This window comes from Balaenoptera acutorostrata, chromosome 3 (assembly GCF_949987535.1).
Source record: "Balaenoptera acutorostrata chromosome 3, mBalAcu1.1, whole genome shotgun sequence".
Taxonomy (NCBI): Eukaryota; Metazoa; Chordata; class Mammalia; order Artiodactyla; family Balaenopteridae; genus Balaenoptera; species Balaenoptera acutorostrata.
The window spans coordinates 79,950,700-79,977,844 of record NC_080066.1 but is presented as its reverse complement, the minus strand read 5'-3'; the positions used below and the strand labels follow the sequence as shown (position 1 = coordinate 79,977,844).

Genomic DNA, 27,145 nt, shown 5'->3' with positions numbered 1-27,145 from the left:
AAATGTTCATTTTTTTACTTTGTAGTTTACAAATATACAAAATAGAAGTTGGCTTAAATTTATATTACATATTTATTAAGGCAAGGAACTATATAGAAAAAAACATTTGTTCTGCTTAAGGCATACTTTGGAATAAACCATCACATCTGAAACCACAGCGCATGACAGACTGTGTGCATAAAAACGTTGAAGTAAACCAGGTGTATTTACCTGACTTAGGTCATAAATGTAGACTGGAAGACAAAAATAGATTTTCCTTGTCAAAGTATGCAGCAGTTTGAGAACTTTGGCCTCATTTGGTACCTTTAGAACCAAGACTCACCAAGCACCATCGTTTAGGCTATTAAAACACATTTTCTGTACCTGAATTTCTTCCTCTTCTTCTAAGATCGTAGTAATGGCTTTTAGAAGGCAAAGAGAATACAAGGTGATCTTTATGCTTCTATTGCATCGAAACAATTCAGGGGATTCTGGTCTTCCCTCCCTTCAACTCAGGGGTCTAATTTATACCCTGATATCCACAACATCCAGTCACCCCCTTGGCATTTTCTAAGTCCAGGAATATATATTCAAGTTGGATTTAGAATTGGAATGATAGAAGATCCAGTCACAGACCCCGTCTGTTCTTTGTCATTTGGTTTCCTCATGTCTTCAGATTATCCATTCACAATTTCCTTGTTGGGAACTTGACCATGGTTGTAGTGCTTTCAAGCTGGGTTCCTCCCCTCACCGGGAAGACAGTGTGAAAGGCAAAAAATACTGAATTCTCGCCTGGCAGTGTGGGTCATATCCACTGTTTTGGATTTAAAAGTGCATCTTCATGTGTTAGGCAAGGTGGTCTGACCTCGAAAATGCCTGGTCGCACTTCTGGCACCAGAAGAGGCGGTGCTTTGTGTGTTGGCGGTAGTGCCTGGTCAGTTCATCTGAGCGGGCAGATTTCCACCCACAGCTGTCCCAGTCACAGCAGTAAGGTTTCTCACCTGTGTGGGTTCACAGGTGTGCTTTTAGATGAGAACTCTTTGGGTAGGTTTTGCCGCAGCCTGCGTAATCACAGGTGTGAGTGGCCGTCCTTTTCCGGGGCCACGACCTTCTCCCCCTCTTTGGCTGGGGCTCCTCCGGCCTGCAGGAACTGGGTGGCATGAGCTCTTGGTAATGGAGCGGTGGGACCTGCAGCTGCATCTCGTCAGGCAGGAAGGGAGGGTAGTTGGACCCTGGGTGGGGATGGAAGCCCAGGGGTAGCGGCAGGGCAGGATGGCAGTCCCTGCTGCTCAGCAGTTCCTCGGCACCCAGGGTCAGGGTGGTCCTGCTGGGGAGCTGCCGCCCCAGGGGAAAGTCATGCGCAGGCAGCCGGTGGCCATTGCCGAGAGGGGGTCCAGTGCCCAAGTGGGCATCAAGGGGCTGACCGACGGTGCACAAGGAGACAGCCTCCTGCTTGATCTTGGGACACATGCGTGCCAGCCTGCTGCTGTAGGGCGTCACCACCACCGGGTGGCTGCCATCCAGGTTGCCTTTGCTAACACTGATGACCGACGGGCTGTTGTACTCGCTGCCAGGGACACTCAACGATGCCTTCAACACAAGCTTGCCCATCAGCCCGCCACCTGGCAGCTGCGGCTGCTGCAGTGGAATGTACCCTGGGTCCAGTTCGGGCCACAGAAGCTAGGTCACGAAGCCGCCGGAGGGGCTCACGTTGTTGATGTCCACCAGGTTGAAGGGAGCTGTTGGAGGGAGTGCAGACTCCTGGCCATAGAGGAGGCTGCCGCTCGTGTTGCCCGGTGCCACGCCCGGGTCGCCCCCGGTCTAACACTATTCATAATATTCTATTATCCTTTTATTGCGTTGGATATGTAGTCATGTTTCACCTTTCCCTCTCGATATTGGTAATTGTGTCTTTTCTCTTTTTTCTTAATTAGTCTTATGAGAGAGTTTGTGTTTATCCATCTATTTTCCATTTACATCATTCTTCATTCCTTTGTGTATATCGGGTTTTCTATTTTGTCTCATTTTTCTTCTGCCTGAAGCATTTTTAAAATTTCTTATAGTATAGAATGCAGACAGTGAATTCTCTTTATTTTTTGCTGCCCTAAAAAGTTTTTATTTTGCCGTTATTTTGGAAGGGTACTTTTGCTGGATATAGAATTATGTTGACTTTTTTCTTTTGACAATTTAAACATGTCTCTCTACTGTGTGTGTTTTTTTGCCTTTCATTGTTTTTCATAAGTCTGCAATAATTCTTCTTTGTTCTTTTCTACATAATAGTTTTTTCCCTTTGGCTGCTTTTAAAAGCTCCTGTTTTCAGTAATTTGGTTTTAAGATTTCTATGCCTGTATGTATGTGTGTGTTTGTTTGATATGTATGTTTATAGTTGAAACACTTTAGTCATTGTATCTTCAAATGTTTTTCCCTCACAGACTCCAATTACAATTATGTTGGTTCTCTTGATGTTATTCCACAGGTTACGGAGGTTCTATATTTTTTTTTTCAGCCTTCTTTCTCTTTACAGTTCAGTTTTAATAGTTTCTATTATTGTGTCGTCAAGCTAAGGATCTTTTGTTTTGCAGTGTCTAATCTATTCATCCTATCCAGTAAATTTTTCATTTCAGATACTGTATTTTATTTCTAGAAATCCTTTTTTTTTTTTTTGGTCTTGCATCTCTTTCTTCACAGTGTTCCTGGTTTTCTTTTAATCAGTGAATAATTTGTAATAGCTGTTTTCAAGTCTTTGTTTGCTAATATATTTGTATTCTAGGCTTATTTGTATTGACAGATTTTTCTTCTGGTTATGGGTCACTTTTTTTTTTTGCGTCTGCACATGTCTGGTAAATTTTGATTAAATTCTGAACATTTTGAATCTTACACTATTGAGTGGATTTTGTTGTCTTTATTTATTTATTTATTTATTTATTGGCTGCGTTGGGTCTTTGTTGCTGCCTGCGGGCTTTCTCCAGTTGTGGCAGGTGGAAGCTACTCTTCGTTGCGGCATGCAGGCTTCTCATTGCGGTGGTTTCTCTTGTTGTGGAGCACAGGCTCTAGGTGCTTGGACTTCAGTAGTTGCGGCATGTGGGCTCAGTAGTTGTGGCGCGTGGGCTCTAGAGCGCAGGCTCAGTAATTGTGGCCCACGGGCTTAGTTGCTCTGTGGCATGTGAGATCTTCCTGGACCAGGGATCGAACCCATGTCCCCTGCATTGGCAGGCAGATTCCCAACCACTGCACCACCAGAGAAGTCCTTGTTGTCTTCTTTTAAATAATACAGGACTTTGTTATGTCAGGAGATTGAGTTACTAGAGGTAAACTCAGTCCCTTCAAGTGTCGCTTTTAAGCTTTGTTAGAGTGGGTATAGTGTAATTTTTATGCCAAAAATAGTTTTCCTTGTTGCTAAGTCATAACCCTTCTGAGATATTTATTGAATTCCTTGAATTTTCAATGTTTATGTTCCACTCTGACTGCTTCCACCTTTTAAGACATCTCCCAGTTCCATTTGAGCTCTGGGAGTTGTTGAACTTAAAATTCCTTGCTCATTTTTGCCTTCCTTTGTGGAGTTTTACCATATTGTGTGATTTCCTGTTAGTAGCATACTCAAGGGGATGCCATGAAGATTTCTGGAGCTCTTTTTCTATATAGCTTCCTCATCTGTATCTCTGCCCCACAAATTCCAGCTGCCTTTGCCTCCTCGAACTCTAATCTTTATCCCTTCAACTCAGTGATACCACTCTACTCTGCTTGAGATCCCCTCCCTGCACAATGATCTGCAAATTGACTTGAGGCAGGAAACCAGGATGATGATAGAATTCATGTAGTTTGTTTTCCTTTTCTCAGGGATCGTAGTCTTACATGGTTTGTTTTCCAGTATCTGGAAGCAGACATTTAGCATATATTTTCCAATTTTCTGATTGTTTGCAGTGACAGGTTAAATTCAGTCACAGTTACTACGTCATGGTTGAAATCAGAAGTCCCCTTTTCTTCTTAGGAAGGTAAATGTGGCTAGTAGAAAATGTGTAGCAGAGAGAGTGGAGGCAGGGTTCTTGAATGAGAGCAGTATTCATGAAGTCAGGACAGCCGTGTACGTCTGGTCAGGTGTTAAACTGCATTGTGAGTGATGCCCCTGAAGTTGTGTGGTGCACAGCTTAAATGACAGCTTTGCATGTAGCAGCGCTTAGTGAGGATACAAGTGAGAACATGTAGATGTGGAATTGATGGGACCTCCTCTGTTGTTTTTTTTTTTTAATTTTCAGTACTTTATTTGTTCTTAAAAAGAAAAAATAATAAAAGGAAATCAGAGAAGGAAACTGCTCCAAATCCATGCCAATTTGGGGACATCCAAGAGTAGAAAATTAATTTAAAAAATATTCACTGTTTAGTCATTGAGATGGCACCTCTTCTTAATTGAGTTTGTAGTGTGAGGTGAAGTGGGCCATTGGAGGTGATGTCAAGGTTTTTATTTTATACGATTTATTTATCATTATGGAGGTGAATAAGCCTTATTCACAAGGATTTTGTGAGGCTTAAATGTGCGTGTGAAAATGCTTTCTAAATGACAAAGCAGTATACAGTTTGAAGTGTGGTGTATTGCTAAAGTCTACCCTCTGGGGACTTCCCTGGTGATCCAGTGGTAAAGAATCTGCCTTGCAACGCAGGGGATGCGGGTTCGATCCCTCGTCGGGGAACTAAGATCCCACATGCCGTGGGGCAACTAATAAGCCCATGCGCCACAACTACTGAGCTTGTGTACATCAACTGGAGAGCCCACATGCCGCAAACTACAGAGCCCACTCACTCTGGAACCTGCATGCCATAACGACAGAACCTGTGCCCCCTGGAACCTGTGCACCGCAACTAGAGAAGAGAAAACCTGCACACCACAACTGGAGAGAAGCCTGCGCACCAGGACGAAGGCCACGCCCCCCAGCGAAAGATGCTGCATGCCTCAACAAAGATCCCGGGTGCCACAACTAAGACCCGACGTAGCCAAAAATAAATAAAATAAATAAATAAATAATAATAAATAAATCTTTTAAAAAAATATCATTCACAGTAGTGTCAGATGCTTCACCTTCAACAACAATAACAACAACAACAAAAAAAAAACAAAGTCTATCCTCTGGATCTCTACAGAAAAGCCTACATGATGCCCTCGTGTCATAAGTGACCTGAAAATGTTGCTGTAACTCCAAAATATCAGAATTCATATACAAAGAGGAATTTTTTTCCTCTCTTTGAAGAATTTAGTCTAGTGTATGAGAGTTTCTTAGTCTCAGGGTAATCTGTGTAGACAGACCTTTAAAAAAATCCCTTTACTTCAGAAGAGACTGTTAAGACAAGCTGGAGTGAATACCAGTGGAGTAGTAAACACTTTTTGTAAGTTGAGAAGATAAAACATTGTTTTCAATGATGCAGTCACCTCAGAATGAAGATGAAGGCTGAAGTTTATGATGGAGTCAGCTCAGAGGTCATAGCCAAAAGTGCAGAAGTAACAGCAGTTTTTGAGGCCTCTATAGAATATTAACATGTTCCATTATCACAAGCATTACCACCCCATTTTACCTTCCTACATTTTCCTCTTGCACTCATCCTTCTATATTATTAGAGGGAAAAGAATGCTTACACTTTTCCATGGTCAGGACATGGAAAGTGGGATGAAAAGTCCCACTTTTTCCCCAGTGAAATCATCATCTATAAGAAATGGACAACAAGGCCCAAATACAGATTACTTCTAAGTGAGCTGATTTTTCTCTGCCTGATTTCTCTTGATTCCAGCCAGATTTTGTTGGTGACAATGTGTGAGAGAAAATGTCCTGATTTCGTGACTTCCAGAAAAGGTCATTTTCACAGCATTCTGAAAAGGCAAAGCAGTTGTTAACGTTTAAAAATATAGTTGAAATCCTTGATTTTATCTTTATTCATTCTATTCAATTATTTGAGATATCTATTTATGTTTTTAGGTGTTCTGGGCTATTTATTTCATTGACTGTTGCATTATACTGTACCCTAATTAAACATAATTTGTATATTTCTACATATGTTAATATTATTATGAATACTTATTAATACACAGTTTTGTTATCTCAGTAATTTTTGAAAAGTATCTGCCAAAAAGCATCATAATCTCACTCTTCTAATTATTAAACCAGAATGTAAAGTTCTTTTGTTTTACTTTGTTTTATTCTATAATTTATTCTAAGTACATAGAGCATTGTCTGTTACATACAGGAATTCAGTCATTTTATTGGATGAAAAATTATAGATGTAAAACTCGATCTGCCAAAAAAAAAAAGTTTCCTTGAAACTCAGTCAGGTATGAATTAAAAACATTTCTTTTAGGTGAGGATGATTTGACAATTTCCTTATCACATACACGCATCAATTGTTGTGTTTCTTTATGTAGAAAACAATGTAAGAAGACTTAAGAAAAACATTCATAAAAGATATGAGTTGTATGCTTTATTTAACCAACATTTATTCAGCATACACTTTGTGTCAGGCTCTGTGCTTGGTATCTGGGATTATAAAGGTGATATGGGTATGGTCCTCCTCCTGGAAGAGCTTGTAATTTGTTGGGGAAGACAGTCATGTGAACAGGTAAACAGGTAAATAACAGTACAACCTGGAAAGTGCTTTAATAGAAATGATTAAAGTGTCACGAAGTAGAGGTTAAAACAGCTACTTTTGTCCAGAGAATTGGTGCATCTTTTGCTGGTGTACTAGGTGAAGGCATGGTGAGTGGGAAGACTGGGTAAAGGAGAGGCTTTAGATGTACTTTACAGTAGCCACTAGCAACATGTGACTAAATTTCTAGCAGCTAGTTACAATAAACAGCACATATTTAAAGTATAAAGTTTAATAGGAAACTATCACCACGATCAAGATAATGAACATGTATATCCCTTTCTAAAGTTTTCTCATGCCCATTTGTATATCTTTTCTGCCTAGATTAGTTTTCATTTTCTAGAGTTTTTAAGTAAATAAAACCACACAGAATGTCCTTTTTGTTTGGCTTCTTCCACTCAGCATAATTATTTTGAGATTTATCCATGTATCAATAGTTTATTCTTTTTTATTGCTTAATGGTAATTCCTATACCACAATTTGTCTATCCCTTGTCCTGTTTGATGGGTATTTGGGTTATGTCCAATTTTTGATCATTACAAAAAAGCTCTTATGCCCATTCTTAAATAAGTATTTGTGTGGATATTTATATAGTAGATATCTATAAGCTTAAGAAACTGCCAAACACTTTTTCTGCAGTAGTTATCTAATTTTACATTCCTACTTGGAGTATATGAGTTTCAGTCCCTCTACATCCTTGTATGGATACACTTGGTATGGTCATTGTTTTAAATTTTAGCCATTCTAATAGGTGTGTGGTGGTATCTTGTGGTGTTTTTTTTTTTTTTTAAATAAATTTATTTATTTTTGGCTGCGTTGGGTCTTTGTTGCTGCACGCGGGCTTTAGTTGCGGCGAGTGGGAACTACTCTTTGTTGTGGCGCACGAGCTTCTCATTGCGGTAGCCTCTCTTGTTGCGGAGCATGGGCTATAGGCGTGCAAGCTTCAGTAGTTGTGGCATGCAGGCTCAGTAGTTGTGGCACTTGGGCTTAGTTGCTCCGTGGCATGTGGGATCTTCCCTGACCAAGGCTTGAACCCATGTACCCAGCATTGGCAGGTGGATTCTTAACCAGTGCGCCTCCAGGGAAGTCCCTCTCATTGTGGTTTTAATACATATTTTCCGAATTACTAATGACATTGAGCATCTTTTCATGTGCTTACTTGCCATCTTTTATCTTTTTTGGTGAAGGATCTTCACATCTAAGTCTATTTTTTTTTAAAATAAATAAATAAATAAATGTATTTATTTATTTATTTATTTATGCCTGTGTTGGGTCTTCATTTCTGTGCAAGGGCTTTCTCTAGTTGCGGCGAGCGGGGACCACTCTTCATCGCGGTGCGTGGGCCTCTCACTATCGCGGCCTCTTGTTGCAGAGCATGGGCTCCAGACGCGCAGGCTCAGTAGTTGTGGCTCACAGGCCCAGTTGCTCCGCGGCATGTGGGATCTTCCCAGACCAGGGCTCGAACCCATGTCCCCTGCATTGGCAGGCGGATTCTTAACCACTGCGCCACCAGAGAAGCCCTAAGTCTATTTTTAAATAAGATTATTTTCTTATTACTGAGTTTTGAGATTGCTTTAAATAATCTGGGTACAAGTCCTTTATTAGATGTGATTTATTTTCACCCACTTTCTGGGTGGTTTTTTTTCATTCTCTTGAGTATGTTTTGAAGAGTAAAAGTGTTTATTTTTGATGAGATTCAGTTTATCAAGTTACTGTTTTACAGATTGTCCTTCTGATGTTGTTATCTAAGAAATCTTAACCTAACCAATGGTCACAAAAGTTTTCCCTTGTATTTACTTCTGCAACTTTTAAAATTTAGTTTTACGTATAGGTCTGTGATCCATTCTGAGTTTGTTATTTAATATGGTATGAGGTATGGATTTGAAGTTCATTTCTTTGTATATGATTTTCAACTGTTAAAGCACCATTTGTTGAAAAGATTATTCATTCTCAAATGAATTCATTTGCATGTTTATAAAAAATTTTCCGTATATTTATGTCTTTTTTCTGTGCTTTATAGTGTTTCTATTGATCTTTGGCTGTTTTTATGCAATACCACACTTGTTTGATTACTGCAGCTTTGTAATATGTCTTGAAATCAGGTAGTGTTACTGTTCTAAATTTGTTCTTTTATAGTGTTTGGTTATTTTAGGTCCTCTGCATTTTCGTATACATTTTAGTACTGTTTTGTTAATTGCTACCGAAGAAAAGCCTTCTGGGATTTTGACTGGGATTGCTTTAAATCCATAGATAAGTTTGGGGAGAAATGACATCTTGACAATACCAAGTTTTCTGACCCCATGGGAAGATAATATAATTTTGTTTATTTAGATCATTTTAGTTTCTCTGAGCAATATTTTTTAGTGATCTCTATATAGGTCTCTCACATATATTATTAGATTTATAAGTATTTCATACTTCTTGATGCTGTTATATATAGTATAGTTTTTATTTTATTTTATTTTGTTATTTTTTTTAAAGACTTAAAAAAATTATTTATTTTATTTATTTATTTTTGGCTGCGTTGGGTCTTTGTTGCTGTGCCCGGGCTTTCTCTAGTTGCAGTGAGCGGGGGCTACTCCTCGTTTCGGTGCGTGGGCTTCTCATTGCGGTGGATTCTCTTGTTGTGGAGCACGGGCTGTAGGCACACAGGCTTCAGTAGTTGTGGCTTACGGGCTCTAGAGTGCAGGCTCAGTAGTTGTGGTACACGGGCCTAGTTCCTCCGCAGCATGTGGGGTCTTCCTGGACCAGGGCTCGAACCCATGTCCCCTGCATTGGCAGGCGGATTCTTAACCACTGTGCCACCAGGGAAGCCCCTATGGTATTGTTTTTAAAATTCCATTTCTGATTGTTAGTTACCAGTATATAGAAATATAATTGAGTTTTGTGTGTTGACATTATGTCCTGCACAGATTTTTAAAACTTATTAATTCCAGTACTTTTTTGTAGATTCCATTCTATAGAGATATTCTGTTGCTGGTCATGTAGTCTGTGAGTGAAGGCTGTTTTACTTCTTGGTTTCTAATCTGGATGCCTTATTGTTATTATTATTTTTTCTTTTCTGATTGTACTTTATTGCAACTAGTATAATTTTGAATGGAAGTGGTGAGAACAGAACAACTTGATTTGTTTTGGATCTTGGAGGAAAAGTATTTAGTCTTTTACCATTAAGTGTGATGTTAGCTGTAGGCTTTAATGTAGTGCCATTTATTAGACTGAGGAAGTTTCCTTCTGTTAAAACTCTGAGAGATTTTTCCAGGAATGGACGTTGGGCTTGCCATATGCTTTTTTTGGATCTATAGAGATGATCACATGGCTTTTCTTTTTAAATTTGTTAGTATATGGGGGAGTTACAGTGATTGATTTTTTTATTGTTAAACCAAGTTGCATTATGCAGATAAGCCCCATGTGGTCATGAAGAATTAATCTTTTTATATGTTGTTGGAATTTATTTGTTAAAATTTCTTCACATGTTGATGAACATAGGTAGTTTTCTTTTCTCCTAATGTTTTTTTGTCTGATTTTGACACCAGGTTAATGCTGGATTCATAGAATAACTGGGCAGTATTCCCTCTTTTTAAATTTTCTGGAAGAGTTTGTGTATAATTGATATTATCTCTCCCTTAAATATTTGTTGTTACCAGTGAAACCATCTGGGTCTGGAGATTGTTTTTGTTGGAAGATTTTTAACTAAAAATTCAGCTACTTGGATGATTGATTTCTTCTTGTTTAAACTTTGGTAGTTTGTATTTCTCAAAGAATTTGTTTATGTCATTTAAGTTGTTGAATGAAGAATTTGTTTATGAAGAATTTGTTTATGTCATTTAAGTTGTTGAAATAGAGTTCATAATATTTGCTTATTATTCTTTTAATATCTGTTGAATTTGTAGTAATGTCACTGCTCTTATTCTTGATATTGCTAATTCATTTCTTCTTTCTTTTTTCCCTTGATCACTCTGACTAAAAGTGTATTAGTTTTACGGATCTTCTCAAAGAACCAGCTTTGGATTCAGTGGTTTTCTTTATTTTATTTTATTTTCTCATTTCTTTGATTTCTGGTGTGATTTTATTATTTGCTTTCTCTTTACTTCAGGTGTAATTTTTTCTTTTTAAGTTTTAGATTTTGAAGTCATTAATTTGAGACTTTTCTTATTTTCTAATATAGGTCGTTAGTGCTATAAATTCCCCCCTCTCCTCAAGTACTCCTTTAGTAACATTTCACAAATTTTGATATTGAGTCGTTATTTTCATTTAGGTTAAATATTTTCTAATTTCTCTTTGATTTCTTCTTTGACCCATGAATTATTTAGAAGTGATTGTTATTCAGGTTACAAATATTTGGGGAGAATATCATTTTAGGGATATTTCTGTTGCTGATTTCTAGTTTAATTCCATTATGGTCAGAGAACATACTTTGTGTGAATTGAGCCCTTTCAAATGTACTGAGTCTTGTTTTATGGCCTGGAATATGGTTTGACTTGGCAAATGTTCTTCTTCTCTTGGTTGGTGGAATGTTTTCTAAATCAGATCATTTTGGCTTACAGTATTGTTCAGATCTTTTATATCCTTTCTGATTTTCTTTTAGGTTGATTTACCAGTTGTTGAGAGAGGGGAATTGAAATCTCTGACTAGAGTTGTGAGTTTTTTATTTATCCTTGCAGTTATATTAGTTTGTATACACATATTTTGAAGCTCTATTATTATATGCATTAATGTTTAGGATTTTTATATCCTCTTGATGAGTTGACTGCTTTATCATTATGAAATGGCCTCCTTTATCCCTATTAATATTCTTTGCTCATAAATTTACTTTACATGGTATTAATAAATATACTTCAGCTTTCTTTTGATGTGTTAGCACTGTATACTTTTTCCTTATTTTTGTTTTTAACTTTGTTCTATTTAAAGTGCCTTTATTTTAGGCAGCATGTACATTGAGTTTTGCATTTTTACCCAGTCTGAAATCTTTGGTTTTAAACTGGAAATTTTAATGTGGTGTTTGATATGGTTAGAGTTAAATGCATCATCTTGCTGTTTGTTTTCTATTGATATTTATCTCACATGTTTTTTGTTCTTCTTTTTCTGCCTTCTTTTTAGGATAAATTGAGTATTTTTATGATTCTATTTTGTATTCTTTGTCACCTTATTAGGAAAAACTTTTTGTTGTTAATTTAGTGGTTGTGTAGGATTTATAGTATACATTTTCAACTTATCTTAATGTACCTTAAGGGATACCATGTCATTTCATGTATAGTTCAAGCACCTTACCGTAGTGTACATCCATTTCTCCCATCCCAGCTTTTGTGTTATTGTTGCCATACATTTTACTTTTACATATGTAATAAATCTAGCACCAGATCCTTGTTATTTTTGTTTAATCCATCATCTTTTAAAGAGATTTCAATAATAAGAAAAACCCATATACATTTATTAAGTTACCATTCCCATTGCTCTTTATTTCTTAGTATAGATCCGCATTTCCATCTGGCATCATTTTCCTTGTGTTTGAAGAACTGTAATATTTCTCATAGTGGAGATCTGTTGGTAGTGAATTCCTTTCAGCTTTTGCATGTCTCAAAAATTCTTGAGTAGTTCTTTGTTTTTAAGAAAGTATTTCTGCTAGGTATAGAATTCTAGATGGGTAGCTTTTTCTTTCAGTATTTTTAAGATTTGCTCCAGTGTCTTCTTGTTTTTACAATTTCCAATGTGGAATCTAATGTCATTCTTATTTTTGTTTCTCTGTATGTAATGTGTATCTTTTTTCTCTGTTTGCTTTTGAGATTAAAAAAAATGACTGGCTTTGAGCAATTTGATTATGATGTGACTTGGTGTATGCATGTCTTCATGTTTCTTTTGCTTGGTATTTGTTGAACTTCTTTGATCTGTGAGTTTATAATTTTCATCAAATTTGGGCAAATTTTGGAAACTTTCTTCATATAATTTTCTGTGCCCCCTCACCTTCAGAAACTCCAGTTATATGGGTAGAAGGACTCTTGGAGTTGTGCCACAGCTCTCTTCATTAAAAAAAAAAAATCCTCTTTTCTCTTTGTGTTTAATATTGGATTGTTCCGCTGTGTCTTCAAGTTTACTGCCTTTTCTTCTGCCATGTTTAACCTTCCATCAATCCTGTTCTGTGTAATTTTCATCTCATACATTATAGTTTTCAACTCCAGAAGCTTGATTTGTGTCTTCTTTTTTTTTTAAGCTTTTAAAAATTTATTTATTTTTGGCTGCTTTGGGTCTTCGTTGCTGCATGTGGGCGCTCTCTAGTTGCAGCGAGCGGGGGCTACTCTTTGTTGTGGTGCGCGGGCTTCTCATTGTGGTGGCTTCTCGTTGTGGAGCACAGGCTGTAGGTGCGCGGGCTTCAGTAGTTGTGGCACGCAGCCTCAGTAGTTGTAGCACATGTGCTTAGTTGCTCCACAGCACGTGGGATTGTCCCAGATCAGGGCTCGAACCTGTGTCCCCTGCATTGGCAGGCAGATTCTTAACCACCGGGCCACCAGGGAAGTCCCCGATTTGTGTCTTCTTATATCTTCCACATCTCTAAACTTTCTGAACATATGGAATAGTTATAGTAACTGATTTAATATCCTGGTTGGTTGGTTCTTAACATCTGTGTCAGTTGTGGTTGGAGTCAGTTGATTTTTCCCCTCTCTGTATGGTTTGTACCTTTTTGCTTCTTTGTATGGCTAGTAATTTTTTATTAGGTTTCAGATTTTATTGTGATTTTACCTTGCTGGGTGCTGTATATTTTTATATTACTAAAACTATTCTTGAACCTTGTTCTGGATGTAGTTAAGTTACTTTGAAACATCTTAATCCTTTTTGGTCTTTTTAAGATTTGTTAGGTGGGTCCAGAGTAGTGCTTGGGCTGGGGCTGATTATTCCTCACTACTGAGGGAGTCTGTTTTATGTTACTCTACCAGCGCCTCAAGACTCATGAAATTTTTCAGTCTCGCTGCTGGGAGCAGATATTATTACTGGCCCTGTGCTTGACACTTTTTATCTTTTGGGGTTATTCTTTCTCCAACTCTAGGTAGTTTCCTTACATGCATGTGCTGATCATTACGCAAGGGGAACCCTCTTGCAGGAGTTTGCTTGCTCTCAGTGCTGCTCTCTGGCTCTCCATCCTGCTTATTCTGTGAGGGCCATGTTCTGAATTCATTGCGTCTGTCAGTCTCCACCTTCACTTCCCCCTAGTACCTCTGCTTGGGAACTTTCTCACGTCAGTAAGTTTGATCATTTGTAGGGCTCATCTTATTTGTTTCTTGACTCTCAAAGATCATTGTCCTTTGTCGCCTGTTGTCCAGTGTCTTGAAAATTGTTGTGTCATTTGTTTTCTCCGTTTTATGCTTTTTTTCAGGCATGAATGTAAATGCAGTCCCTATTATTGCCTATGACTCTGTCTTTACTGGAAACAGAACTTCTGCCTGTTTATATTTAAGTTAGTTTTTTTAAAAAATATTTATTTTCTTTATTATTATTATTTTTGGATGTGTTGGGTCTTAATTGCGGCACGTGGGATCTTCGTTGAGGCTTGTGGGATCTTTTTTGTTGTGGCACGTGCTCTCTTCATTGCTGCGCTCGGGCTTCTCTCTAGTTGCGGCATGAGGGTTTTCTCCCTCTAGTTGTGGCCTGCAGGCTCGAGGGCACGTGGGCTCTGTAGTTGTGGTGCGTGGGCTCCAAAGCGTGTGAGCTCTCTAGTTTGTGGCATGCGGGCTCTCTCGTTGAGGCGTGTGAGCTCAGTAGTTGTGGCGCATGGGCTTAGTTGTCCTGTAGTGTGTGGGATCTTAGTTCCCCGACCAGGGATTGAACCCATGTCTCCTGCATTGCAAGGCGGATTCTTTACCACTGGACCACCGGGGAGGTCCCTAAATTAGTTTTAAAAAATAAAATTCATTTCCTCAGTTGCACTAGCCACATTCTAAGTACTTAATAGCCACATATATCTAGTGGCTACCATATTGGAGAGTACAAGTATAGAATATTTCCATCATTGTAGAAAGTTCTGTTGGACTGTACTTCATTAGGCCGTGTATTGTTATATTGGGTTGGCCAAAAAGTTCGTTTGGGTTTTTCTGTAAGATGTTACAGAAAAACCCAAACGAACTTTTTGGCCAACCCAATATGTAGTGTGCTTATATATGTAACAAAAGCTCATATAAAAAGTATAATTAGATTTATGTTTTGTTTCTGCCATAAACAATAATTAAGTTTATGTTTAAGTTAGGCTTATATATTTCTGTTTACACAAAGGCATCTAGCTTGTTAATTTTGAGTTAACCAAATTTATATAACTTATATAGTGGATTGTGAAAGTGGGACTGGGTTTCAACTTCATTGCTCTTTTCTCTGCATTATAGCACGGTGAGAAATTTCTGGCTTGTTGTGTCATGTCTTATTTTGAATTGTTTGTTTCTTGTGGCACTTATCATTCTGATTGATAATGTTCTGGACCCTTTGTAGTCACAGGCCTAAGACAGTGTCTGGCATGCAGCAGGTGCTTAAATACTTGTTTATTCAAAAAATATTTATGCATTTACTTGAGCCTGACATTCTGTATGGGATATAAGACTAATTTCTGTTGCAGACCTAATAGACTATGAATATGCATTCATCCATAGAGAGGCTACAATACCCTAAAAGTAGAGTGAACCTATATCCTGAAAACTTAAACTAGATTTCCAGTCATTCTACCAGGTGAGATGTGGAGTGGCATAGCTGAGCTAACTTACAATCTAACAAAAAATAGTGCTCCCTTTTCCTCAGTGAATGTTGGAGCTATTTCATGTAGAGAGCAATGTCCAACGGTTAAATAAGAACTGTTGAAGAGCTGACTATGAATGTTAGTTAACTAGCTGGCTTCATGAAATATGGAAGCGAGAATCCAGCTTTTACAGGAGAAACACCTTCCATACTTAGGAAACCAATTTTCTTCAGTCCAATCTATTGTAAATTGAGAAATTGGGGACAGTTTAGTCAATATTTAAGTTTCTTGTTTTGACTTGGCTGTTTAATCTACTTAATTGTTAAAGAATTTCATATTCAAGTATCAAATGCTTATGCTATTACATGGTTAGTTATGCTTGTTACTATTTAATACAGTTGTTTAAAAACAGGTCATGTCATGCTTTGGTGATGCAAGCAAATATTGAATAGATGTTCACAGGCATCTGTTTCAGTTAACTTTGGTCTTAAAAAGAAATAGGATTATTATTCAGTTTTTTGACATGACAAAATTAATCTGAAAAATCAAAATAAATAACTACTATAAAATAGAGTGTATATCTCTTTTACAAATGAAATCACTATCTCTGAGTTGTAAAGTTTGAAAATGCATTTGTCAAATATGTAATTTATTTGTATTCTGACTTATCTAAAAAAGAATGAGTTGGACATATTCACTTGCTAGAGAAAGGAAATGATTAAATTAAAATTTCCTAACTAATACACATTTACTGTTTTAATAGTCATTTGATTAATAATAACTGCATTGTAGAATTTGGTTTGAGTCTTTTTTGCAATAAAGTTCTGTTTTAAGTAATTTCAGAAGTCTTTACAAATGCATGGAGCAAAATTTAGACTTTCAGAGATTTGCTTTGAGATTTAAGGTATTTTAATAGCTACATCCAAAAGTACTTTTGTTAACACAAAGCTATTTTGTTGTGCCTTATCCTAATTCTCTGAGATATAAACTAAGTTTTGAGATTAGATAAAACCATTAGTTCAGTAAATAAGTACTTACTGTATGTTTGACACTGTGCTAAGTGCTTTGAGGATAATAAAGATGTATTGGATGTGGCAGTGTAGCTTTATATATCTAACAGAAGAGAGAATATGTATACTAATAATACAAATGCATACATTGTTGGATTCTTATAGACATGTTATAGAAAAAAACCTATAAAAAAAACTCAGTGAGTAAATGGGCTAACATGACTGTCTTTTCCCCCTTACATATCTAACCTTATTGTTAAAATAAAAACCACTAGTACAAGACTCTATAGTTAAATTTGTATAAGCAGTCTCAAAATCTTAACGGTACAGTGTCTAGCACAGTACAGTTAAACAGGTAGTATTGTGTACATAGTGTTAATAGATACGCAGGGAATGAATGCTTGTGAAAACTGTTCTTCTTGAGGCTTTGTATCAGTAACTAACTTACACTTTCCATCATTTTCAAAGTGCAGATCATTACCCATTAGTGGGTTAAGAAATCATTTTAGTGGATCTCACAGAGCATGATAAAGAATTGGAACAGTATCACATGTACTTAGAGGATTGTTTTTGTAAAATTTTTTTGTTATTTAAATATACATTTGTGTACACTAGGTGGTGATATAAAATGTATTTAACAGTAAGTGGATTGTGGTTTAAAAAAAAAAAAAATTGAAAGCCACAGCTTTAGTAGTTGGTTTTAGCTGTTTTCAGAGTATCAGTTTCTCTTACTCTTTTGTAAGGTGTGAAAATGATTGGATTTTCATATCTGACATGATGGGTTTGCTCTTTGTTAATGCTGCTTTGCAAAATGCTAGGTACTGGGGTTTAAACTCCACTCCAGATTTTCCTGTATTTGATAACGGGTCTCTTACAACTTTTTTTGTTCTTAGTAGCCTTTAGTCTTTTGGGTCACTGACCTTTAACTCATGTTAGACAACTACCTTTAAAGAAAAAAGACAGCTTTATTGACATTGGAAGCAATAGACATTTTAATCCATATTAAGGACAATATCTCAGAAATATAAAGAGAGAAACTAGAATATAATTATATAAAAACAAAAACAAAAAAACACAGCATCAAGCAGGAGAAAATTCTTCCAGTTAATGATGTAACCTACCTGGGCCTCATTTTGAAAAGAAAGAGGAGGTTGTTACTGAATCTCTCAGGTTACTTTCTTATACAAATTTGGAACACTTGAGACATCTTTAACTCTCTTTCAGCTCTGGAATTCTACAAATATTTGGAATGATACTATAAACAGCTTCACTTTCAGGAATTCAGAACCCCTAATGAAGTGGAAGTGAATTGTGTTCACTAATATGTGCGCATTAAAATTACTTTACAAGAGTAAAGAGTCTGGACTGTTTGACAAAGTTGGTATAGAAAAATTAAATGCTCATAGCCTGTATATTGGAAAAAATATCTTAGAACTTTCCGTGAATTGAATGTTTCTTTGAAGCAGGTTGAGGCTAATTTTTTTTACCCTCTGTAGTAGGATCATTTTCTGAAATTGTAATGAAAATCAATTGCAAAAGATAATTCAGCATTTAAGTACTCTTTAACTTCTATTTTCTAGGAACACATATAGTTCTTAAAATGAGATTATTTTCAGAATCGTAGCAGGTCATTGCTTTTATTGCTCTTTCACACTACTTGATTTTTGGATATGATTGTCATGGTCTTTGCTGTTAACTTGAGGGCTACTACAGTACAGAAAACACAGCTTACTCGATTTGGGAATGTGGTGTGGTATAAGTTGAATAGAGATGAAAAAACAGTTTCTTTAGGTCAGAAGTATTTTACATCTGGAAACATACCCTCAAACTCTGGCTGTAGTTTTTCCACGTGTCATTTATTAGCAAATATATTTCTATGAAATTTTGACAGAGTGTACTATGGAAATGGTTTTAGAGCCTCTACTCTTTCTTCCTAAGGAAAGCTTTAATTCTAGGCAGAATTTAGCTTTGTTTTGATAAGGTGTTAAATCTTCAGTCAGTGTAGGAGACATTCTTAACCAAAGTACTATGCCTGTACTGTTTTTATCTTTGCTTTAATTTTTTTAGGAAAAGTGTTTTGAGATATTTGAAAAGGGAGAAATCTTTGATCAAATTTGAGTTGGACTCAGTGTTTTATTTCATTGGCCTTCATGCTTTAGGACATCTGCTTTAAAATATGAAAGAGAGTTCCCACTCTCAACCTGCCCTCCCTCTTTCTGGATGCATCTGTTTATTTTGAAGTAACCCTGGTTCTCTATGAACTGTCAGGTACTGTTGATTCCTTGTATTAGAGCAAGTGGAAATTGGTACGGTTGTGACAGGATATATACCCTGTGTTTCAAGGAGGAATCAGCCAGAGTTTGAACATTGTTCATGTATGTATGGTAGGGTGCCGCTAACTTGGTTCCCGGAGAACATGAGATTGCCATGGCAACAAAAGCTCTTTGAAGGCAGAAATCTTGGCAGAGTGGTTGGGTCTTTTGAAGTGCTGGGTGTTTTGATAGGAAAGGATCCAGTCAGCAATAAGCACACAACTGTCGGCCAGCAGTCAAGGAAAATAAGCATTTCGCTTTTAGCTTTAACTTGAGGGCAAATATATTTTGTTTCCCCCTCAATGCTAATCTTCCTTCAAAACAAATATTTACATGAGGTTTTCTTACCACATGTATGCTGTTTCGCGAATATAAGTTTCCAGGCATGTGCTTTGTGATGTTTTGGCTGGCCTAAAATTGTCTCAATTTTTGGTAAAATCATAGTTGTATAATGCGTTCTAATACTAATGGGTTCTGATATTAAAAGTAGAGTAGGTAAAAATCAGTACAAAGTACTTAGTTCAGAATTTGGTATTGTTTAAGAACTAGTGAAAAACAAAAATAAATCCTCAAACTCCATGATCTGCCTACTGTTTTCAAGATCCTTATCTGACCAACTTTCTTTTTTTTCTCTCTCTCTATTCTCCACTGTTAATCTCAGCCTTCATCATGGTTTTGCTCTTGTGGATGTTCAGTCCTGCTTCTGGGCCATCACTCCTGCATAGCATGCCTTCTCATTTTTCTTTCCAAACACTACTCATCTCAGAATTTCCTTCTCAGGTTTCACTTTTGTTATTAAGCTTTCCCTGTCTACTGTAACCTCCAGGAATCTTTTCCTTCCCAAACTCTTGATTAGAATTTACATATTGAATAATTTATAGCTTAATATGATTTTACACATTTTTTTTGTTTATGTGTTTTGTGTTGTGGGTTGGACCAGTTTTTTTAGTAATAAGCTTTTTGTGGTCAGGAATTGTGCCCTCTTGTGTCTTATAATAAAGGACCAGACACATGGCTAGACTTAGTGAAAACTAATTCATTAATGGTTTTAATTTAAACTATGTTAATGTTCAAAAATTATGTTCAAATAATAGACTGTTTAGCTTTTTAATAGGTTGTATATATAGTCATCATAAACAATGTACTATCTCGAGGATACTGTGTTATTTTTAATGCTTCTTCCCAGGGCTAATAATTTGTGTAGATCTTTTCCCAACCACAATTCTTTTTTTTTTTTTTTTTTTTTAATATTTATTTATTTATTTTGGCTGCTCCGGGTCTTAGTTGCGGCACGTGGGATCTTCATTGCGGCACGTGGGATCTTCATTGTGGCACACAGGATCCTTTGTTGCGGCATGCGGGATCTTTTAGTTGCAGCATGCGGACTTCTTAGTTGCAGCATGTGGACTGTTAGTTGCCGGCAACCACAATTCTTCATCTAAACTGAAGAACCCAGAAAATGATTTGGATGACTTTTCTCAGTTCTCCCAAGAATGATACGTAGTTGGTATCATTCTTAATGCCTAGGAAACAAGTAAATTGAGTACATTCAGTGAATGACTTAGGGTACTAGGGCTTAATTCTTATGTGGAACCACAGTTGAGAATGGGACATACATGTCATTTCTGTATTACACTCAGTTTCCTCATGTATGAATGACTAGCTTGAATCTTTCTATATGTTGATTTTGTTGTTCTTTTCTATTTCTTTTTCCAGTATGCTGGTAAAACTTAAGGAAAGCCATTCCTGAGACCAGATGGAAGTTTTGCTATTTGGTTTATTAGAAGCTCTTGAAATGATAGCCCAGTTTTAAGCAGCACTGTTGTCTGCAGATGTAAAATACAATCCCCACTTTTTAGACTAGATCAATATAAAATAGGGAAATTTTTGGTATTACAAAAACTCTTAAAAGATTTTCTCCCTCTAATCTGTGACTGAAGAAGGAGGTAAAAAGCTACCTGCTGAATCAGGTATTTTAGGATTATTTTATTATTCTGTCTGAAAAAGAATCTATTAGTTATTTGCATGCATTTTATACCTAGAAATGTTAAACTTCAGCCTTTATTTTTAAAAGTAATTTTTCATTGAAGAAATATCTAAAGTACATAAGTTCAAAATTCACATTTAGCCCTTTGCTTTTGTTTACTGAACAGGTCTAGGGGAAATGCCTAGGGCCTTAGGGGAGTGCCAGTGTCCTTTGGGTCTGTTAAAGCTTTAGGGATAGTCATCATTCACAGGATAGTTATTAGTCCCTTAATATAGGTGGAGTAAAGAAGCTCTGTAGTTAATCATTATGGAAAATGCTTTGATGGTTAATGATTTACATATAGTTCTTTATTGTTTCTGATAGCATGAGTTGTATTTAGATGAATTTTCTTAAAAAAGTAATACTTTGTTTTAATTGTTTTGATTAAAATCTTTATAAAATGTATTATAAATTTTATTATTTTCTTAAAGCTTACCAAATGTATTATAAATTTTATTATTTTCTTAAAGCTTACCAAATGTATTATAAATTTTATTATTTTCTTAAAGCTTACCAAATGTCTGTCTTTGTCAGGGTTACAGTCATGGATATTTGTTGTACTTTGCTCTAATAGAGTGATGGTGTATTGTATTATGATGAAGGTTGATAGGGTTGTTTGATTCTATGTGAATCTTTTCCTGATTACGTTTATATGTGGCATTTTAATATTTTATTTCCTTGTTACCTATAGTAATTTATCAGTTTCTCAGTTTTTAACGGGACTAACCAAGTTTTGGCTTTTCTTATGTTGTAAAATCTTTATTCAGCTGTATAACCTAACCTGCTAAAAACTGACCTATGGTTAATGAGGTAAGTATTGTTAAAATCAGAGACTGTGTTGCTATTTGAAAATAGGCCTGGGAGTGATTTTCACCCCTCTTGTGGAGGAGAGCACATGGGCTTTGTTTAAACTCTTTTTCTGGGCTATTTCTCTCATTGTCTCTGGGTATAGTTGATTGCAGTCACTTGATATATGAGTATGAAATATATGGACTGTTGTCATTTCTCCTTCAGGTGACTTTGATATTAAAATTTTTAAAAACACTTGTTTTTTTCTCGTGTGGTAGCAAAATTTATTTGAAAAAATATCAAAGTAAATGGTTTATATATATTAAATGTGTTTGAACATGAAACTTAAAGCCAGCCAATTGTGAATTAAAGGTATATCAAGTACTTATTAAATAATATAAATGTTTTTGGCATAAATGGATTAAGTTGATTGAATTTATAATTATTGATAGTGATAATGCTGCATTAAACTCTAATATGCTGTGATAAGGAACATTCTTTTGAATACATCCTAACCTGTCCTGATGTGAGGAAGCCTTTTCTGTAAATGTAAGGGGAAAAAAATTTAAATCATCCCTTTTGGTTATTGAGAGCGGAGACTGGGTTGTCTCAAGTTAACTTCTTATCAAGGACATTCGTTGGTACTGGATGGAACATAATTAGTTTACTAATTTGTTGAGTTCTGTATAGTTCGTGAAACTCATGGTTTTTGTTTGAGCCTTTCTTTAACTCTGGCTTCCTCTCAGTCTTTTGTGTTTGTGAATCTGTCTAGTTCATTGAGTGACGAGGATAGGCAGAGTTGTATGCCAAGGACCAGATGTGTCTCTTTCCTCACTGCGATACTCTTGGCTTTTTGTTGACCTTTACATATAAAGGATTTGGCTAAGCTCAGAGGAGAGGAAGTGGGGAACCAACTGATTAGGATTTGTTCTGGGTTCAAAAAAAATTCATAAAGGGAGAGAGGATGTTCATTACTGAGAATTGGGTAGGGGCACTGCCCCAGGTTTTTCAGCTCAGCCTCACTAGGGTGAAAAATGGAGGTCAAGTGTCGGGGCAGATAATCTATCCATTGGAGCTTTTCTTATCTGAGGAAATTTGAACACAGTAACCATAGTTGAATTGCCAGAAAGTGTGTGTTGTTTCATATTAAGCTAGTTAATCGAGGAACTTCTCTTTTAGCTAGATAAAAATATATATCAATTTTTGAGCTACTCATTGGTACTAAACAGGAATATAATTTTGATCCCTATTTCTTTGGCTTGGGTTTAATTAGAAACAGTTGAAAAAGCTGGCCCCCGTTATTTTCTTTTTGATCCATTCATATAGTATTATTCTTAGAGCACTAACCTAAGATGAATTAGATTGCTTTTCAGTTAATTTGAAACAAATAGGAGCCATCTGGAAGTGTAGTAACATGGCTTTGACTTTTACTCTGAGTGAAATGGGATGCTATTGAAGGGAATGACATCTGACTTAATGCTTTAACAGTATCTTCTTGGCTGCTGTGTAGAGCATAGTAGAAAGAAGAGACCAATTAGGAGGCTATAGAACATGTGGTTAAATTTTAGATGTACACTGAAAGTAGGACTGATAGATGTTAGGCCTCAGCAACAGAAAGAATAGTAACTAATTGAGAATGGGAAGACTGAAGGAGGAACACATCCTTTTTTTGTTGTTGTTGTAAGAAGTAAGATTGGGAATCTACTTTCAGACATGTTAAATGCCTATTAGACATCCAGGGGGAGATATTAGTAGGTAATTGGATATTCTGTTCCGGGATACCAGGTAGAGATGTGAACTGGAGATCCCAACTTGGGAGTCACTCTTCTTTGTATTGACATTTATATTGTTTCTCCATTTTGCAACTACAAATAATGCTGCAACGAAGAATCTTGTTCATATGTATTCTTGTATTTCTGGAGGCACATTTTCAAGGGAAATTTCCAGAAGTGGAACCGCTGGGTCAAAAAGCAAATGCATATGTAGTTTTGTTAGATACTGCCAAAGTCCCTTCCAAAAGAGTTGTGCCCAACTTGCATTCTTACTAGTGATATTTAGTAATGGTCACAGACATTTTAGTGGTGGGAAAAAAACTTATTAGTCATCAAGTATAGGTAATTCACTTCTTTTATAACAACTTCATTGAGATATAATTCACATACCACAAAGTTCACACATTTAAGGTGTACAGTTCATATATGAAATGTCCAAAATAGCCAAATTTATAAAGATAGAAAAGTAGATTAGTGGTTATCTAGGCTGAGTTTTGGGTTGGTAGATTGTGGGGAGAAGAGGAGTGACTGCTAATGGAAATGAGTTTCTTGGGGGTTTAGTGTGATGAAAATGTTCTAAAATTGATAGTGGTGATTTGATGGTTGCATAGCTGTGATTATACTAAAAACTATTGAATTATACACATCTGAGTATATATGGAATATAAAGCCATGGGATCAGAGTGAATTAAGATGAAGAAGAGATCAAAGGACTGTGTATGTACTTCAACATTTAGAAGTTAGGGTGATGAGCAAGAGATACTTGAGAAGGCATGTCAAGAAATACAGGAGGAAACCAGGCAAGTATGGAATCATGGAAGGTAAATGAAGAGAATGTTTCAGGAAGAAGGGCTACTAACAGTATTAAATGCTGCTGATGGGTAAGTTAAGATGAGGATTAAGAGTTGATCATTTGATTTAACAACTTCAGAATAAGCAGTTGTGGTAGAGTGGCGGGGACAAAAGTCTAGTGGGAGGGAGTTTGGGAGAGTGGAAGTAAAGAAGTTAGAGACAGCAGGAATAAGGCCCTTTACCCAAGAATTTTGCTCTTGTGGGAAAGATAGAAAAGGGGTGTAGCTTTGTGGTGGTGGGGAGAGGTAAGTGGGTCAAAAGCAGTTTTAAGTTTTTTATCTTTTTTTAAGATTGAGAGTTAATAGCATGTTGTAGGATCATGGGAATGAGTCAATAGAAAGAAAAAGAACTGATGATACAAGGAGAGGGAGAGTTGCTTGAGTAGGTGAGAGGAAGATGGATCGGGTTTGGCTAAGCAGGCACAGCTCATAGGAGCAGGAGAGAAAATGATGTGTATTAGGTTATCAGTAAGACTGATATTTTAGAAATACAGAAGTGAAAATACTGTTACGGTCTTTATTTTGCTACTTTTTCTCTATATGGCTTTTATTAAATATGATAATAAGCCTGTGAATATCATGGTAAAATTGATATTGAAAGGTGTGGAGGAGCTATGAAATGTTTATGCTTAGAGTTAAGAAAACTGTTGAAATATATTTAATTAAATAATGTTGCCCTTCAAACTAAGTCAGTATCTGTCTGGTGGTTCTGTTAGCTATCAGTGGATGGACAAAAGTTTCAAGGTAATATTTGTAAATCAGCAAATCCTAATAATCATTGTCAATTGTATACAATTAGACCAGTTAGTTTTAGCATGTCACTTAAGAGTGACTGACTATGGATGTGGAGTAAGTTTCTTTTTAATTAAGAGTTGGATATAGAATGGAAGGAATCTTTTTTTGTTGTTGTTGAAGTACAGTGATTTACAATGTTGTGTTAGTTTCTGGTGTACAGCAGAGTGATTCAATGATTCAAAGACTATATATATTCTTTTTCGTATTCTTTTCCATTATGGTTTATTACAAGATATTGAATATAGTTTCCTGTGCTATACAGTAGGACCTTGTTGTTCATCCATTCTATATATAATAGTTTGCGTCTGCTAGTCCCAAACTCCCAATCCAACCCTCCTCTCCCCCTTCCCCCCGCCCCGCCCTTGGCAACCTCAAGTGTGTTCTCTATGTCTGTGAGTCTGTTTCTGTTTCGTACGTAGTTCACTTGTGTCATATTTTGGATTCCACATATATGTGATATCGTGGTATTTGTCTTTCTCTTTCTGGCTTACTTCGCTTAGCATGATAATCTCTAGGTCCATCCATGTAGCTGCAAATGGCATTATTTCATTCTTTTTTATGACTGAGTAATATTCCAGTGTGTGTGTGTGTGTGTGTGTGTGTGTGTGTACACACATACACATATACCACAACTTCTTTATCCATCGGTTGATGGACATTTAGGTTGCTCCCATGTCTTGGCTATTGTGAATAGTGCTGCTATGAACATAGGGGTGCATGTATCTTTTTGAATTATAGTTTTGTCCAGATGTATGCCCAGGGGTGGGATTGCTGGATCATATGGCATTTCTGTTTTTAGTTTCTTGAGGAGCCTGTATACTATTAGAATGGAAGGAATCTTAAGCTACATCTAGTCTATCTAATTTTGCAGATTAGATTTTTCTTTAATATCCTGCAGACAGAAGACTGGAATTGAATAGGAAAACTGAGATATAGACCCAAGACTTATGGAGATTTAGTACATGATAAACCTGGCGTTTCAGAGGGAACAAATGGGATAACCATTTTAAGAAATGGTTAACCATTTCGGAAAAGATAAAATTAAATTCATACCTCACATCATACAGAAAAATAAACAGCAAATGACCAGAGATCTTATTAAGAATGAAACTATATGAATACCAAAAGAAAACATGGGTGGATTCTTCTGTGACCTGGGTGTAAGGAAAGGTTTTCTGTGACTCAAAATCCAGGTGCAACAAAAGGAAAGATTGGTAAATTTGACTTTATAAAAATTTAAGACTTTTGCATGGCAACAACCCCACTAATAACAAAGCCAAAAAGATATAAAACTGGGAGAAAATACTTGCATTATATATCACAGATAAAGGGCTAATATCCCTCATGTAAAGGCAAAATAGAAAGAGACCCTAATAGAAAATAGGTAAAAAGACATGGACAGATAGTTCTCACAAAAAGCTATGAAAATTTCCCTTAAACATATGATAAGATAATCACTCTCACTTATAAGAGAAATCCAAGTTAAAACTTGCACTGAGATGCCAATTTTCACCTGTGAGATTGGCAGAAATTTAAAAGTACAATCAAATACTTGTTAGCTGTGAGGAGAGAGGTATTTTCTTACTTCGTTGATGGTAATACAAACTGGTATTTTGATGCCACTGTACCCCAGCTTGGCACAGGGTGGCTCAAGAAGTGGCTTCCTTCCAGAGCAAGAGGTCAAAGGAAGAGAAGATGCTGACCACTTCACTAGATCCCTTTTCCTAGTCTTCCCACAAATCCCTGTGGTCAGAAGGTGGGAATTCCTGCCCACCTGCCTTTTTGGGCCTCGAAACTCTATGATCTCTCCCACCAAGACTGGCTTTTGAGATGCTAAAGGTGGGTTAAAGGACACAAACAATCCTTTCCCAAGATAGTAGTGGGACTACAACATGGGAAATGTTTTTGATTGTAGGAAAATGAATATTCACTAACTCTGTCTTGTCCCTTTGGTAGCAAGTCACAGTCTCTCTTTCAGTAAATGGATTTATCAGGCACTTGAGAGCAAAGGTCAGGTAATTGGAAAGGCCAAAATTAAATAAAATAGTCCTCATTAACTGTCATTGCATAAGTCATGTATTATATATATGTGCAGAGAGACAATTTTTAGGTTGATAATACCGCAAGGAAAGTTAACTAATCTGCACTCAACAATGCCCTGATTACATGTCACCACATTTAGAATTATTTTGTTTGTGCTAGCTACTAGACCTGGAATAGAAGGTGATGTGGCAATTGATAATAGCATAAGTCAAATTAAAAAGTGAGTTATTCTGTTGG

The 27,145-nt window shown here is 36.5% G+C and overlaps 1 protein-coding gene and 1 pseudogene across 5 annotated transcripts in view; one reads left to right on the top strand and one right to left on the bottom strand.

Moving 5' to 3' along the window:
- The window catches only part of TCF12 (transcription factor 12), a 375,328-nt gene that overhangs the window by 21,391 nt on the left and 326,792 nt on the right, over positions 1 to 27,145 (top strand). Inside the window, exon 1 of one of the 5 annotated variants that reach the window (XM_057542295.1) lies at positions 11,219 to 11,239. The exons of the other annotated variants lie outside the window; for them this stretch is intronic. The gene's annotated coding sequence lies outside the window, so the exon portion shown is untranslated. Of the gene's footprint in view, positions 1 to 11,218; positions 11,240 to 27,145 lie in introns of those variants that run through there. 5 annotated transcript variants of the gene reach the window in all.
- Positions 805 to 13,768, bottom strand: LOC102998419 (Krueppel-like factor 4; annotated as a pseudogene).